We start from the raw sequence: 15,000 nt of genomic DNA on the forward strand, positions 1-15,000 counted from the left end.
TAAACAATAGAACGTGCATCAGAGAAATTTGCACCTAAAATCCTCAATTGCTCCTTAACTAGAGCTCTCTTCAAACATGCACCTACTCCATCATGCTCTCCCTTCCCATGCCCTGCCTCAAAAAAACACCAAATATGAGGTATACGCCTCTCCACATGCATTCTACTCAACCAATAAAACATACAGGCATTCTTGAATTGACCCGTATAGTTATCTGACCATATTATATGTCGGTCAATTGCAATATCTTTCTCATGCAATAACTCAAAAAAATTCTCGAAAGAATGTTACACATACTTGGAGGAGTGTGATCTATCATCACTCATATAAAAATGATACTCCCTGATTAGCTTCCTATTCTCTTATGTACTATCAGGAGCATGTCTATATGTAATGTGAACAAAAATAACAATCTGGACTGAATTGTAGTACTGAGACTGTACCTCATTCTGTGATTGCAATGTATAGTTCTCTGCAAAATCAACCACCGATACAATAGTGCCAATCGAGAAAGAGTTCTTACACATCCTGAACTATTTATCCAACCACTAAGACCTATGGGTGTTCCTTGCATACTTGTAGAAAAGATTTTCCTTAAAATCCAAAATTAAATCAGCAATACTCACTTCTCTTGAGACTAATTCACATCTAGAACCTTCACCTCCACTCTTCAAAGTATATTTCACTGTCTCGTATCTTTTTTTCTCAACATAATTATTTCCAAACTTGTGTTCGCTGCCCTCATAAAAACATGAAACAAACTTTGACAACCCACCGCATTCTGAGCACTTCTCATTCAAACAATCATTTCTATAGAAATAGCAGCCATCATCTCTAGGGCATAAAAATAGATCTTGCAAGTCTCTTGATGATCTCAGAAATAGCATTGCACCACATTCCTGCAGCATCTCATTAGTATGCATTGTAGAACGAATATGACATAAAAGTTCTTGGTACATTTGAAAACTCCACATGGTACTTGCAACAATAGGTATTGTGAATCTTAAGAGGAAGACAATAAAATGGTTTCAAAGATTCAAAGGCCCTTTTTGATATTTGCAAAGTTGGATGTAATTCACAAATTTTTTTGTACAACATTGTTTGGCTTGATTCCAAGAAATGTTTGGGATGCAGTGTGTGGTCTCGGTTGCCGATTCTTAATTTTGAAACATCCTTTACATTGGGTGACACTCTAGAATTAGAGTACCAAAATTGTTGAATCTCTTCCTTCACATTGTCAGTCAACTTTCTATCAACACGTGGAAGCCTCCCACCAAATGCCCATGTATCTTGTTGAAGTGGATCGTCAAGTCTTTGTCTTCGTGCAAGTGCTCTATCCAAAGTTTTACGGTTTATGTTAAAATCAACACAAGTTTGTCTCATTTGACGAGCCTTCCTCAATTGATGGCTTACTAAGGAGGTTGTAATCACTCTTCGATCAGCTCTATTATCTCTTTCTTTGGTATTCTTTTCAATAGAATTGAGAGCGTCAAATAGATTTTTTGAAATAATAGAATTTCTCTCCATATTCTTGTTCATACGAATCTTCAATTTGTTTAGCAATGGTCTCATCTTTATCATCTTTAGCAATTGAACAAAGAGTTGGCAATGCTCAGTCAATGTCTTATTGCTAAAATTTTGGTTGAAAAGTTGTGTAGCCCACAACCGAACGGTTCTTGTTGACCTCTTGCCTTCAAGATTCGCAATAATGTTCTCATCGATTTCAAATAACCATTTTGGGGTTCTTGAAGGTCTTGGGGTTCTTGAAGGTCATCGATTTCAAATAACCATTTTGGGGTTCGCTTGGTTGAATAATTCCACCTTCAACGTTAAAGTTTTCCACATTTTCACCTCCTATGTCAAAATTTTGCACATGTTGAGCATTTTCATTATCACTTTCAACATTTTCAAAATTTTCAATATTTTCACTTTCAAAATCTACATTTTCATTTTCAATAACTTGTGGCACATAATTAAATTCAATTTCCTCTTCAGTTGAAGTAACATTAGCAATATTTAACATAACTTGTCTTCTCCTCCTATGACATTCTCTATCTCTTTCTCTATACACTTCAATTTGGTCATTTGAAAGTTTTCTTTTGCGTTTAGACTTCCGATGACTACTACTCCCCATTTCCCTCCACACATATGCTCCTTCGTGATTGACAATGTAAGTTTTCACTTTAAGAATCTCCCAAAAGCACAAATTCATCTCTAGCTATCTGAAAACCCATGATCCTCGACAGAAAATAGAATATGCAGACTGTGGGCCATTGGAATCTACAAAATGGCCCACAAACCCTTTTTTTCTTGGTTTTTTGTACTAAAATCAGATATCCGATAAAATCCGATATCCGATTTTAGTACAAAAATTTGTGCTCCCCAAAAAATTTCCTGTTGCCGCCATTTATTTAGTAAACTGCCACATGGCAGAAATCCAATATCTGATTAAATCGGATATCCTATTAAATCGGATATCCGATTTTAGTACAAAAATTTGTGGTCCCCAAAAAATTTCCCATTGTCGCCATTTATTTAGTAAACTGCCACATGGCAGAAATCCGATATCTGATTAAATCGGATATTGGATTTTATTAGTCATATTTTAGAGAGAGAGAGAGAGAGGATGAGAAGGAGAGAGAGAGAGGAGGAGAGGGAGGGAGAGAGAGAGAGAGAAGAAAGGAGAGGGAGAGAGAGAGAGGTCCTATGGTGTTGTTAGGGGTCATATGGTGTCCTAAGGGGTCATATGGTGTCCCATGAACCCTTATGACCTCTTAGGACACCATATGACCCCTAATGACACCATATTGGGTCTCTTTGGGTCATATTGTGTCCTAAGGGATCATATGGTGTCTTGGGACACCATAGGACCCCTTAGGACACCAAATTGTGTCGTTAGGGTCATATTGTGTCCTAAGGGGTCGTAAGAAACAATATGACCTCTAACGACATGATTTGGTGTCTTAAGGGGTCCTATGGTGTCGTTAGGGGTCATATGGTGTCCATAGGGGTCATATGGTGTCTTGTGACACCATAGGACCCCTTAAGACACCAAATTGTATCGTTAGGGGTCATATTGTGTCCTAAGGGGTCGTAAGACACAATATGACCCATAACGACATGATATGGTGTCTTAAGGGATCATATGGCATCGTTAGGGGTCATATGGTGTCCATAGGGGTCATATGGTGTCTTGTGACACCATAGAACCCCTTAAGACACCAAATTGTGTCATTAGGGGTCATATTGTGTCGTAAAGGGTCGTAAGACACAATATGACCCCTAATGACATGATATGGTGTCTTAAGGGGTCCTATGGTGTTGTTAGGGGTCATATGGTGTCTTGGGACACCATAGGACCCCTTAGGACACAATATGACCCTTTAGGACATAATATGACCCAAAGCGACTCAATATGGTGTCATTAGGGGTCATATGGTGTCCTAAGAGGTCATAAGGGTTTATGGAACACCATATGACCCCTTAGGACACCATATGACCCCTAACGACATGATTGGGTGTCTTAAGGGGTCCTATGGTGTCGTTAGGGGTCATATGGTGTCCATAGGGGTCATATGGTGTCTTGGGACACCATAGGACCCCATAGGACACAATATGACCCCTTAGGATACAATGTGACACAAAGCGACCCAATATGGTGTCATTAGAGGTCATATGGTGTCCTAAGAGGTCATAAGGGTTCATGGGACACCATATGACCCCTAATGACACCATAGGACCCCTTAAGACACCAAATCAAGTCGTTAGGGGTCATATTGTGTCCTACGACCCCATAAGACACAATATGACCCCTAACAAAATGATTTGGTGTATTAAGGGGTCCTATGGTGTTGTTAGGGGTCATATGGTGTCCATAGGGGTCCTATGGTGTCTTGTGACACCATAGGACACCTTAAGACACCAAATTATGTCGTTAGGGATCATATTGTGTCCTAAGGGGTTGTAAGACATAATATGACCTCTAACAAGATGATTTGGTGTCGTAAGGGGTCCTATGGTGTTGTTAGGGGTAATATGGTGTCCATAGGGGTCATATGGTGTCTTGCGACACCATAAGACCCCTTAAGACACCAAATTATGTCGTTAGGGATCATATTATGTCCTAAGGGGTCGTAAGACATAATATGACCTCTAACGACATGATTTGGTATCTTAAGGGGTCCTATGGTGTTGTTAGGGGTCATATGGTGTCTTGTGACACCATAGGACCCCTTAAGACACCAAATTGTGTCGTTAGGGGTCATATTGTGTCCTAAGGGGTTGTAAGACACAATATGACCCCTAACAGTATGATTTGGTGTCTTAAGGGGTCCTATGGTGTCCATAGGGGTCATATGGTGTCTTGTGACACCATAGGACCCCTTAAGACACCAAAATGTGTCGTTAGGGGTCATATTGTGTCCTAAGGGGTCATAAGACACAATATGACCCCTAACGACATGATTTGGTGTCTTAAGGGGTTCTATGGTGTCGTTAGGGGTCATATTGTGTCCATAGGGGTCATATTATGTCTTGTGACACCATAGGACCCCTTAGGACACCAAATTGTGTCGTTAGGGGTCATATTGTGTCCTAAGGGGTTGTAAGACACAATACGACCCTTAACGACATGATATGGTGTCTTAAAGGGTCGTATGGTGTCCATAGTGTCATATGGTGTCTTGGGACACCATAGGACCCCTTAGGACACAATATGACCCCTTAGGACACAATATGACCCAAAGCCACCCAGTATGGTGTCATTAGGGGTCATAAGGGTTCATGGGACACCATATGACCCCTTAGGACACCATATGACCTCTAATGACACCATAGGACCCCTTAAGACACCAAATCATGTTGTTAGAAGTCATATTGTGTCCTACGACCCCATAAGACACAATATGACCCCTAACGACATGCTTTGGTGTCTTAAGGGGTCCTATGGTATCGTTAGGGGTCATATGGTGTCCATAGGGGTCGTATGGTGTCTTGTGACACCATAGGACCCCTTAAGACACCAAATTGTGTCGTTAGCGGTCATATTGTATCCTAAGGAGTTGTAAGACACAATATTACCTCTAATGACATGATTTGTGTCTTAAGAGGTCCTATGGTGTCGTTAGGGTTCATATGGTGTCCATAGGGGTCATATGGTGTCTTGTGACACCATAGGACCCCTTAAGACACCAAATTGTGTCGTTAGGGGTCATATTGTGTCCTAAGGGGTCATAAGACACAATATGACCTCTAACGACATGATTTGGTGTCTTAAGGGGTCCTATGGTGTCATTAGGGGTCATATGGTATCCATAGGGGTCATATGGTGTCTTGTGACACCATAGGACCCCTTAAGACACCAAATTGTGTCATTAGGGGTCATATTGTGTCCTAATGGGTCGTAAGACACAATATGACCCCTAACGACATGATTTGGTGTCTTAAGGGGTCCTATTGTGTCGTTAGGGGTCATATGGTATCTGTAGTCACACAAATCTGTCTAGCTTAATTAAATAAATATTCACTATTTATTTGATTAAAAATCCATTAGCCATCAATAAATTAAATTAATATTTAATTAATTCATCTTCAAACATTCTCCTATTAATTAAATAAATTATTTAATTTATTTTAATTAATTCATTAAACCAAATTCAAATCAATTAAATGAATAAATAATATTTATTTCATTTAATCCCCTTTTCCTCTTTTAAATAAATTAAATAAAAATATTTATTTAAATCATTATCCTCCCCCACTTGCATTTTCCTACAAATGCAACTTGCACACATTTATTAAAATAAATGAATTTTTATTTTTAATAAAATCCTATTTTCCCTCTCCCACCAAATCCACTTGCAAAATCTAATCCCCTTTAGATTCTTCTAACCCCTTCCTAATTAACCTAATCCATCCCCTAATTATTGTCACATTCCTAAGCAAAATGGAGTCACTTCTCAAGGACTCCAAAGTCTTTGAAAAGCATTTAATGCTTTGTGTGTTCAACAAATTAACCCCCAAAGTCTTCCAAGACCACTAATGGCTCTTACATGACCATTTATGGCTCTTACATAACCATTTATGGTTATTTCAAACTTGTCCCCCCAAACATTTATTGTTTTCACCATATTCATCCATTTCACATTTGCACAAGAGTTTATCCATTGGATGAAAGCTTTATTCTTTGAATAAAGAGTTTATTCATTCAACCAACCTTGAATTTAACTCCCAAAGTCATATCAAGCATTTAATGCTTATTCCCTCCCCTCTCAACCTATCTCACATTGACACTTGTCATCCTGGGATTGGGTTGAAAGCCCTCACATGGATTTGAAATCATTAAATCATGACCCTTGTTGAGATTACTCAATCTCAACCATCCATTGCTCCATTTTTCCTATAAATAGAGCCCATTTCTTCATAATCCAAATCCTGAAAACTTGTATGCATTTAACCTATAGGCATTTTAGAGAGCATTTAGCATAGCAAACTCATGTATTGTTATTTTGGTTAAAATAAATCATTTTAGCATCAATAGCTTAATATTAGCTTCTTTATTAATATTTAGAGCAATATTTCAATCTTAATCCTCCATAAGCATCCATAGGGCAAAAAGCTGCTGAGAGCTACACTATTTTGGAACTTGGAGAGGAGAGGAACAAGGGAGAAGCAGCTAAGAACATGCTAAGAGGCATTTGGAGATGCCTCATTATCTTTGTTTCATTAGTTAGAGATATTAGCATGATTTTAGTGTCTCTCTTGATATGCCTGTTTAGATTAGTTTTTGATTGACTAACACTAACAGTTTCTTATCTTGTGTGTGGTTTATCTTTGACTAACCTTGTCCATTTTGCAAGGCATCAGTATCCATAGGGGTCATATTGTGTCTTGTGACACCATAGGACCCCTTAAGACACCAAATTGTGTCGTTAGGGGTCATATTGTGTCCTAAGGGGTCGTAAGACACAATATGACCCCTAACAACATGATTTGGTGTCTTAAGGGGTCCTATGGTGTCATTAGGGGTCATATGGTGTCCATAGGGGTCATATGGTGTCTTGTTACACCATAGGACCCCTTAAGACACCAAATTGTGTCGTTAGGGGTCATATTGTATCCTAAAGGGTCATAAGACACAATATGACCTCTAACAACATGATTTGGTGTCTTAAGGTGTCCTACGGTGTCATTAGGGGTCATATGGTGTCTTTTGACACCATAGGACCCCTTAAGACACCAAATTGTGTCGTTAGAAATCATATTGTGTCCTAAGGGGTCGTAAGACACAATATGACCCCTAAAGACATGATTTGGTATCTTAAGGGGTCCTATGGTGTCGTTAGGGGTCATGTGGTGTCTTGTGACACCATAGGACCCCTTAAGACACCAAATTGTGTCGTTAGGGGTCATATTGTGTCTTAACGACACCATATGATCCCTTAAGACACCAAATCATGTCGTTAGGGGTCATATGGTCTCTTAAGGGGTCATAGGCCACAATATGACCCCTTAGGACAAACTATGACCCAAAGCGACCCAATATGGTGTCATTATGGGTCATATGGTGTCCTAAGAGGTCATAAGGGTTCATGGGACACTATATGACCCCTTAGGACACTAGATGACCCCTAACAACATGATTTGGTGTCTTAAGGGGTCCTATGGTGTCTCAAGACACCATATGACCCATAAGGACACCATAGGACCCCTTAAGACACCAAATTGTGTCATTAGGGGTCATATGGTCTCTCTCTCTCTCCCTCTCCCTCTCTCCCTCTCCCTCTCTCTCTAAAATGTGACTAATAAAATCCGATATCGGATTTCTGCCATGTGGCAGTTTACTAAATAAATGGCGGCAAGGATAAATTTTTTGGGGACCACAAATTTTTGTACTAAAATCGGATATTCGATAAAATCGGATATCAGATTTTATCGGATATCCGATTTTTGTAGTCAAATTTTCAAATTTCAAATTTCAGCTCAGTAATGCTTTGGTATTTGGCTTGGAAGTGACAAGCTTGGAAAGTCAACTAAAAAAACGTGTTTTTCAGTATTCCTTGATTTTCCAGACTTTACACTGGTGGCTAATGACTTTTTTTGTAGCTAAAATTGATAAAACGAAAAGGGTTTTTTAAGGATGTTCCCAGATTTCCAACAATATAAGGCTTGTCTTATTTTGACTTTAATAAATAATTATTATTTATTTTCTAATTGAATTCTGACAATAGTCCTGATTGATATACTGATTGAAAAACACTCATAACTTTCAAACGATATAACATTTTTTGAAACCAAAACATGCGTCACATCCTATGCTTCGTCTACTATAGGGAAAAATTAAAAAAATAAAATTTCATAAGGTTTTCACCAAGTTAAGGTGGTCAGATGTAGGAGTTTCTAAATTTCTGAAAAGCTATAGTAAAAAATTCATAAATAATTATTTAATTTATAAAAAATTAAAAAAAAATATGTGTCACATCCGGACATGAGTCTAATACTTATATTATAAATATTATTAAAAGATATTAAGATTTGATTGTGATTAGGGTGGTCAGACATACGTCTACTTCTTATTTTTTTCCAGAAATTTTAGTACCACTGCATTGAAATTTGAAATTTTCATCAAATAGGATTTTTTTTTCCAAAAAACAACTAGTATCTTAGAAACTAATTTTCTATATATTCTCTTCGTACATATTTTAAAAATAATGTTCACAACTTATTCAAATTTTCATGTCAAGTTGCATAACTCTGATTTTCTAAAATTTCATTGCCACTTAAGGGCCTGTTTTGGCACACCATGATCTTGCACATACCCTTATCTGCCAGTGTCAACCGATGTGCAACTTTGTTAGGAAAACTAGCTCTGGGAATCAAGTCCATGCAATTAGTAATAATTATAATAGGTGGCAATCCATCAGGTACATTATGTGAAATGATGTCCTCATATTCTATCAACAAATCTCTTATCTATTCCTGGTGCTCTTCTTCCGGTTCCAGTGTCTTAGTTTTCTTAGGAATTAAGGAAAAACACACATTGTCATGTCTCATTCCATCCATGAATTTCCTTCCATCTACTAAATAGATTCTAGCATTTGTACATAATTCAATCTTCAAAGGTTCCTCCAAAGGTAACAAGGTTTGCTTCATTCCACTGGCCACAATAGTGTATGTATTCTTCCTCCCATCATGTATTGCCTATCTATCAAACTGCCAAGGTCTACCCAACAAAAGATGACAAATATCCATAGGCATAATATCACACAAAACTTCATCATGATAATTCCCAATTTTCAATTTTACCAAACACTGTTCACTTACTAATAACTTATGTTCATCCTGAATCCATGCTATCTGATAAGGCTTAGAGTGTTTCAATCTCTCCAATTTCAACTTATTCACCATCTCTTCTGAAACAAGATTATCTGAACTACCACTATCAATTACAACTTTACAACACTTATCGAATACCTTACATCTGGTCTTGAACAGATTCTTCCTCTACAAGGATTCCTCATCTCCCTTGGTATGACACAAATCTCTCCTCATCATCAGCAGTTCTCCATCTTCCAGTTTATTGTCTGATACGGTGGGGTTTTATTCCACCACTATTGCTCTTCTGGTATCCTCTGTCTTCTTACATTCAAACGCATGGTGTCCTTCTCCTCCACACTTAAAGCAAGTTCCTCTAAATGTCCTCTTATTTTGTCTTCCAAAGTTCTCATTTTGGTAACCATCCAGTTCTCTCCTCTGGTAGAAATTTCTATCATACTTCCGGTATGAATTACCTTCTTTTCTCACTTCCTTTTCCTTGTTCTAAAATGTACTGGTTCCTCTTCCTTTGGTATATCCTCTTCCTCCTTGAAATATTCCTCTGGTAAACCTTCCATCTCTACCTCTTTATCTCTGCTCATTTCTTTTATTCAATTTCTCTTCAGTCTTTAGTGCATACTGGTAAGCCTCTTCAACACTCTCCAATTTGATCATACTTAGTTCATCTTGTATAGACATCAACAATCTGTTCAAATATCTTACAATTTGTTCAACTTCATCATCATGTCTGGATCTGATGTTCAACTTGTAAAATGCTTCGATGTACTCCTTCACACTAGATTCCATCTGTCTCAGGTTCTGCAACTTCCAAAACAAATACACTTGATAATTCACCGGGACAAACTTTTATTTCAACTTAGCAATCATCTGATCCCATGTATTAATCTTTTCTTTACCTCTTCTTTTTCTATCAACTTGCAAATGTTCCCACCAAAGAGATGCATGACCCTTCAACTGGGTACATGCATATTTCACCTTCCTCTCTTCTGTAGTGTTTTCAAAATTAAAATAATTCTCCATCTCTGAGATCCAATCAATCAATTCATCCGAATCTAACTTCCCATCATATTCCGGTAGGGTAAAATGAGGTTTAGTGTTTGCCCTACTTAAAACCCTTATAAGTATTTCTTCATCTAGGTCAAGCACTAGTAGATTTACTTGTTCTGTCAAGGCTTCTTCTCCTTCATCTTCACTTACATCTTCAATTTGTCAGCCTCTTCTCTGGGTTTTCTCCATGACTTATAACCAGATTACTATTCCTCGCAACATCTCTATCCCAGTAGGGTCTACATTCCCACACGCTCCACCATTCCTAGTCCCTCTTCGCGCCATCGATTCATGCTAGTCCTCTTCAATTGCAGGTTAGATCCGCAATCCGCCACCCTACAACAAAATTAATGACACGCAACCTCCAAAACAAAATTTCGCTTTGATACAACTTGAAGCAATCACTGGTGAGGAGGAACCTCAAGGAGATCAATCCAGACCAATCAACAAGAGTAAACACAACCAAAATACACATATATGATGGAGGCAATGAAGAACAGATAGTTTTATTGCATGGAATTTGATTATATCCAACTGGTAACAACTGGGTTACAACATACCGACACATAGACCTGGTAGAATAGATCACAACCAAAAACTTGAATCGAAAGATCTAGCTTCTAGGAACAATCTATCTATCTAGTTCTCTGATTGATTCTCATTGATTGCATTCTAAAGCATGATTACAAATATATATATCAATCCGAAGGATCCAGTTGGCCCAAAAGGGATCAAAAACTCGAAGAACAAGACCTAACATGCAAAATGAACAAGGTCGGCCTCCGCCAAGAGATTCCTCCGGAAAATCCAAAGGATGAAACGTAGATTGCAGAAAAAGGTCAGCCACATGCCAAGGAACATTGAAATTAGTGTTCAAGGCTCTGCAAGATTTGGAATGGGTTCTGGTAGATCACCAGAGTAGGTCTCGGTAACAAAGGAACTGTCATGAAAATCGGTAGTGATATCTTGTCGATAAGTGATCCAAATTGGATGTAGTCTGAAAGCAAGAAAGATGATCAAGTCTTCAAGTAGAATCCAACTCCTCAAGATCTGGTGAGCCAAAACCAGGATACGCAGAAAGGAAAACTGAAACTGCAAACAAAATAGAAAGGAAAATGTTTTTGGTTGATGCAAGATTGTTGTGAACCAAGGATGCTCCTGCATCATAAAGGCACAAAAGAGTTTGGTATTTGGTACCCCAAGAGCTCAAATTTTATCTTGATGACTTATATAGATGTAGACTAGGCTAGAAGTGTTGATGATAGGAAAATTACAAGTAGAGGAGCATTATTTCTTGGCTCCTAATTGGTTGCTTGGTCGAGTAAGAAGAAAGACTCTACATCTCTATCCACAACAAAAGATAAATACATTGCAGCATCTTCATGCTACACACAGATCATGTGGATGAATCAGACTTTGAAGGACATTGGTGTAAAGTTTGATGATCCTATCTCAGTCATGTGTGATAATACTAGTGCAATAAATATTTCAAAGAATTTGGTACAACATTCCAAAATAAAACATATAGCTATCAAGTACCATTTCTTGAGGGAGAAAGTGTTGAACAATAAAGTCAGACTTGAGTATGCTCCTACAAAGGAGCAGATTGCAAATATCTTTACTAAGACATTGTGCAAAGATACTTTTGAGTATATTTGGAAGAAGTTAAGGGTATTATCCCTTTCCAGTTTGAACTGATATGTGTATTTTGATGTATATTGGTCTTGTGAGAAACTTGTATATTATTTTTTGGACTGATGCTTGAGTGCTTCCTCTCAAGGGGAGCAGGAGTGGGTTTCTTAGGGGGAGTTTTTCCCGCCTTTGTCATTATTGCCATAGGGGGAGAGAGTATAATGTTTATGTTTATTATCTTGATAAATTTTGTTTATGAATGTCGCCATCAATGAAAAAAGGGGAGATTGTTAGCATTATGTTATATGTTTTCATTGATGTTTAATCTTGTGGTCCGGATGTGGTATTTTGAGGAGTAGCGTATTGAGCATTTGGAGGTTTCCCGGATTTCCCATATGTCTTGGCTTTTTGGAAGATGTGTTGCTTAGTACTATTCTTGGGTCTGGATTGGTCCGGAAGTCAAGGTTCGTAGAATGTGGATAATATTCCAGGTCTGTCTTTGGTGATGTTCGTAGCATGTTGATATGGTTGATGAGGAACATTGTAATGAGGTCTACTTCTCATTCCTTTCCATCACCAGAATGTTTAGTAGAGACCTATTTTAGATCTTTGTCTTGGCCAACATTGAGGATTATGTTTTTCCAAAGATAGCATATAAAAGAGTTTGATCTAGATAAGTTTGTGTGTGGCTTCTATGTTGAAGACATGCAAGAGAGAAAGAATCCAGTTCTTGTGTTGAGTTGTGTTGCAAATTGATACTGGAAGATGTTTCATCTATGCAGATTGTATTTTAGTGGTGGATTCTCTTGTATCTTTATCTCTTTGGTAGTGAACCTTTTTGGGTAGTGAGCCCTCTTGTAGTGAGCATCTCGGCAATGTGCCATCCTTTTTAAAAATCACCTTAACCAATGTCACCTTAACTGGTGTTTATATATTAAGAATTAACATTCTTCATGGGTTTTCCCTTCTTGGGTTTTCCATGTAAATTCTAGTGTTTCTTGCATCTCATATGTTATGTGCATATGTTTTCAAGATTATCTATTTTATTTATTTTGCTAATTGTTGCGGATCTGTGAATAAATTTTAAAAGAGGCATGAGGGACTCACTTAGTGAACCTGGCTTATATCATGTGCATTCATGACATACTAAAGAATCCCCCAATTTTCAAAAAATATTGCCCTAAACTCCTTTTTTGTCGCCTGTTCCAATAGAAAACCCGAATTAAAGGCACCCCTATTTTCACCAAATATTGTAATTTTCATAGATCGAATTAAAACCCCCCTATTTTTATTGGTAGACAATATATTGTACCCTAATTTGGGGATATTAAACCCCCCAATATGAATGCACATGATATAATATTACCTAGCCAAGGAAGTCGTCATGAAAAGAGTATTTTATTGTCAATTGATTCACCTCCCCTCTCAGGTGCCCGAATATTCAACATTATGATGTGTTTATCCTAATTTGTTGATCTCTCATCCTTTCTCATAGAGAGAATTTAACTTTTCACAATATTTTGGGTTGGCTCCAATATTCAATCAATGCCTTTAATCAACTAGTGGCGTCAAATTAGATCGATCAAAAAACAACTTAACTTAGCAAGTTATTCTCACTTTTTGTTTTCATTTGTTGCGGTCTCTCAAAAAACCTTGGGATTTGGGAATGATTCATGGTGGTTGTGTCATATTTGGATTGGGTGATTTTGGACATTTCAATATAATTTAAACAAAAAAACTTTTAATCTACAATCTACTTTGCTGGCAGTTTTTACATTCAATGGCTAGCAAGATTTGTGGTGCTTTTAAACTAAAGATACCTTCTTTTCAAGCAAATTGGATCCTAATATTTCCTTGATTGGGAAGAAACCTTCAAATCTCTAGTCTTTCCTTATTGGTTGAGTTCAAACAAACACAAAATTAGTAGGTCACTTGTTTGAAAATTTGTAATTTTTACCAACTATAATTTCCATCTGCGATTTCTATTGGAGGCACTTCTTTCACCATCTGTTTCTTTTGTAACAAACTCAATCCTCTAGAATTTAAATGCCCATACCTTAAATTCCACATGATTGACCTAGGTGCAATGTTTTAAAATTTGCCTCTTCTTCTCCTTGGATGTACTAAATTCGAAGGGGAACATTCAATTCTTGGTCATCTCCACTCTTCCAATCAATTTGTCATTTGGAAATTTATCTAATATTTAATGCAAACATTATCCATAAAGGACACCTCAAGTAGCCTTTTTATATCAATTGTCCAACACTCATAATATTATGCTTTAGCCCAAGTGCAAAATAAACATCAAGAATAAATCTTCTTTAACCATTTTTTGTTAAAATATTGATTACTCCTTTACCCATTACAACTACTTTGTTATCATTTCCCAATTTTACTTCAGATTTTATGGAATCATCAACCCTAGCAAACATTTCCTTATGCCTTGTCATATGTTTACTACACCCACTATTCAAAATCCAAATATCTCTAGTACTTTTTTTAGCAACATGACGTGATTATTAGACTTCCAAAATTAGATCTAGATTTGTTTATATAATTAGCTTTTTTCTTATCCACATCTCCTTGTTTCTTTCTACATTCATAAGTATAATGACCATACTTTTTGCAATAATAGCATTGAATGTTATATTTATCAAACCTTTGTACATGTTGCTAAAAATGATTGTTTCCATGTCCTCTATTGTTGTTGTTCTGACTATTCCTTTCACCTTGATCTGAATTGTTCTTTCCATTTCAGCCTCTACCTCTTTCTCTGAAGCTTGACCTTCCTCTTCCTCTACCAAATGATACCCAAGACTTGAAAGAATTATCAAAAGAAGTGCTATTATTTCTCTTCATTATAGATTCATATGTTAACAAATATCCCATTAATAATCTATTGATAACTCTACCAAATTCTTTATTTCTTGAATCACTACAACTATAACATCGAATTTACTAAGCAAACTCTTGAGAAAATTTTCTATC

Source organism: Cryptomeria japonica, chromosome 2 (assembly GCF_030272615.1).
Source record: "Cryptomeria japonica chromosome 2, Sugi_1.0, whole genome shotgun sequence".
NCBI classification, from domain to species: domain Eukaryota; kingdom Viridiplantae; phylum Streptophyta; class Pinopsida; order Cupressales; family Cupressaceae; genus Cryptomeria; species Cryptomeria japonica.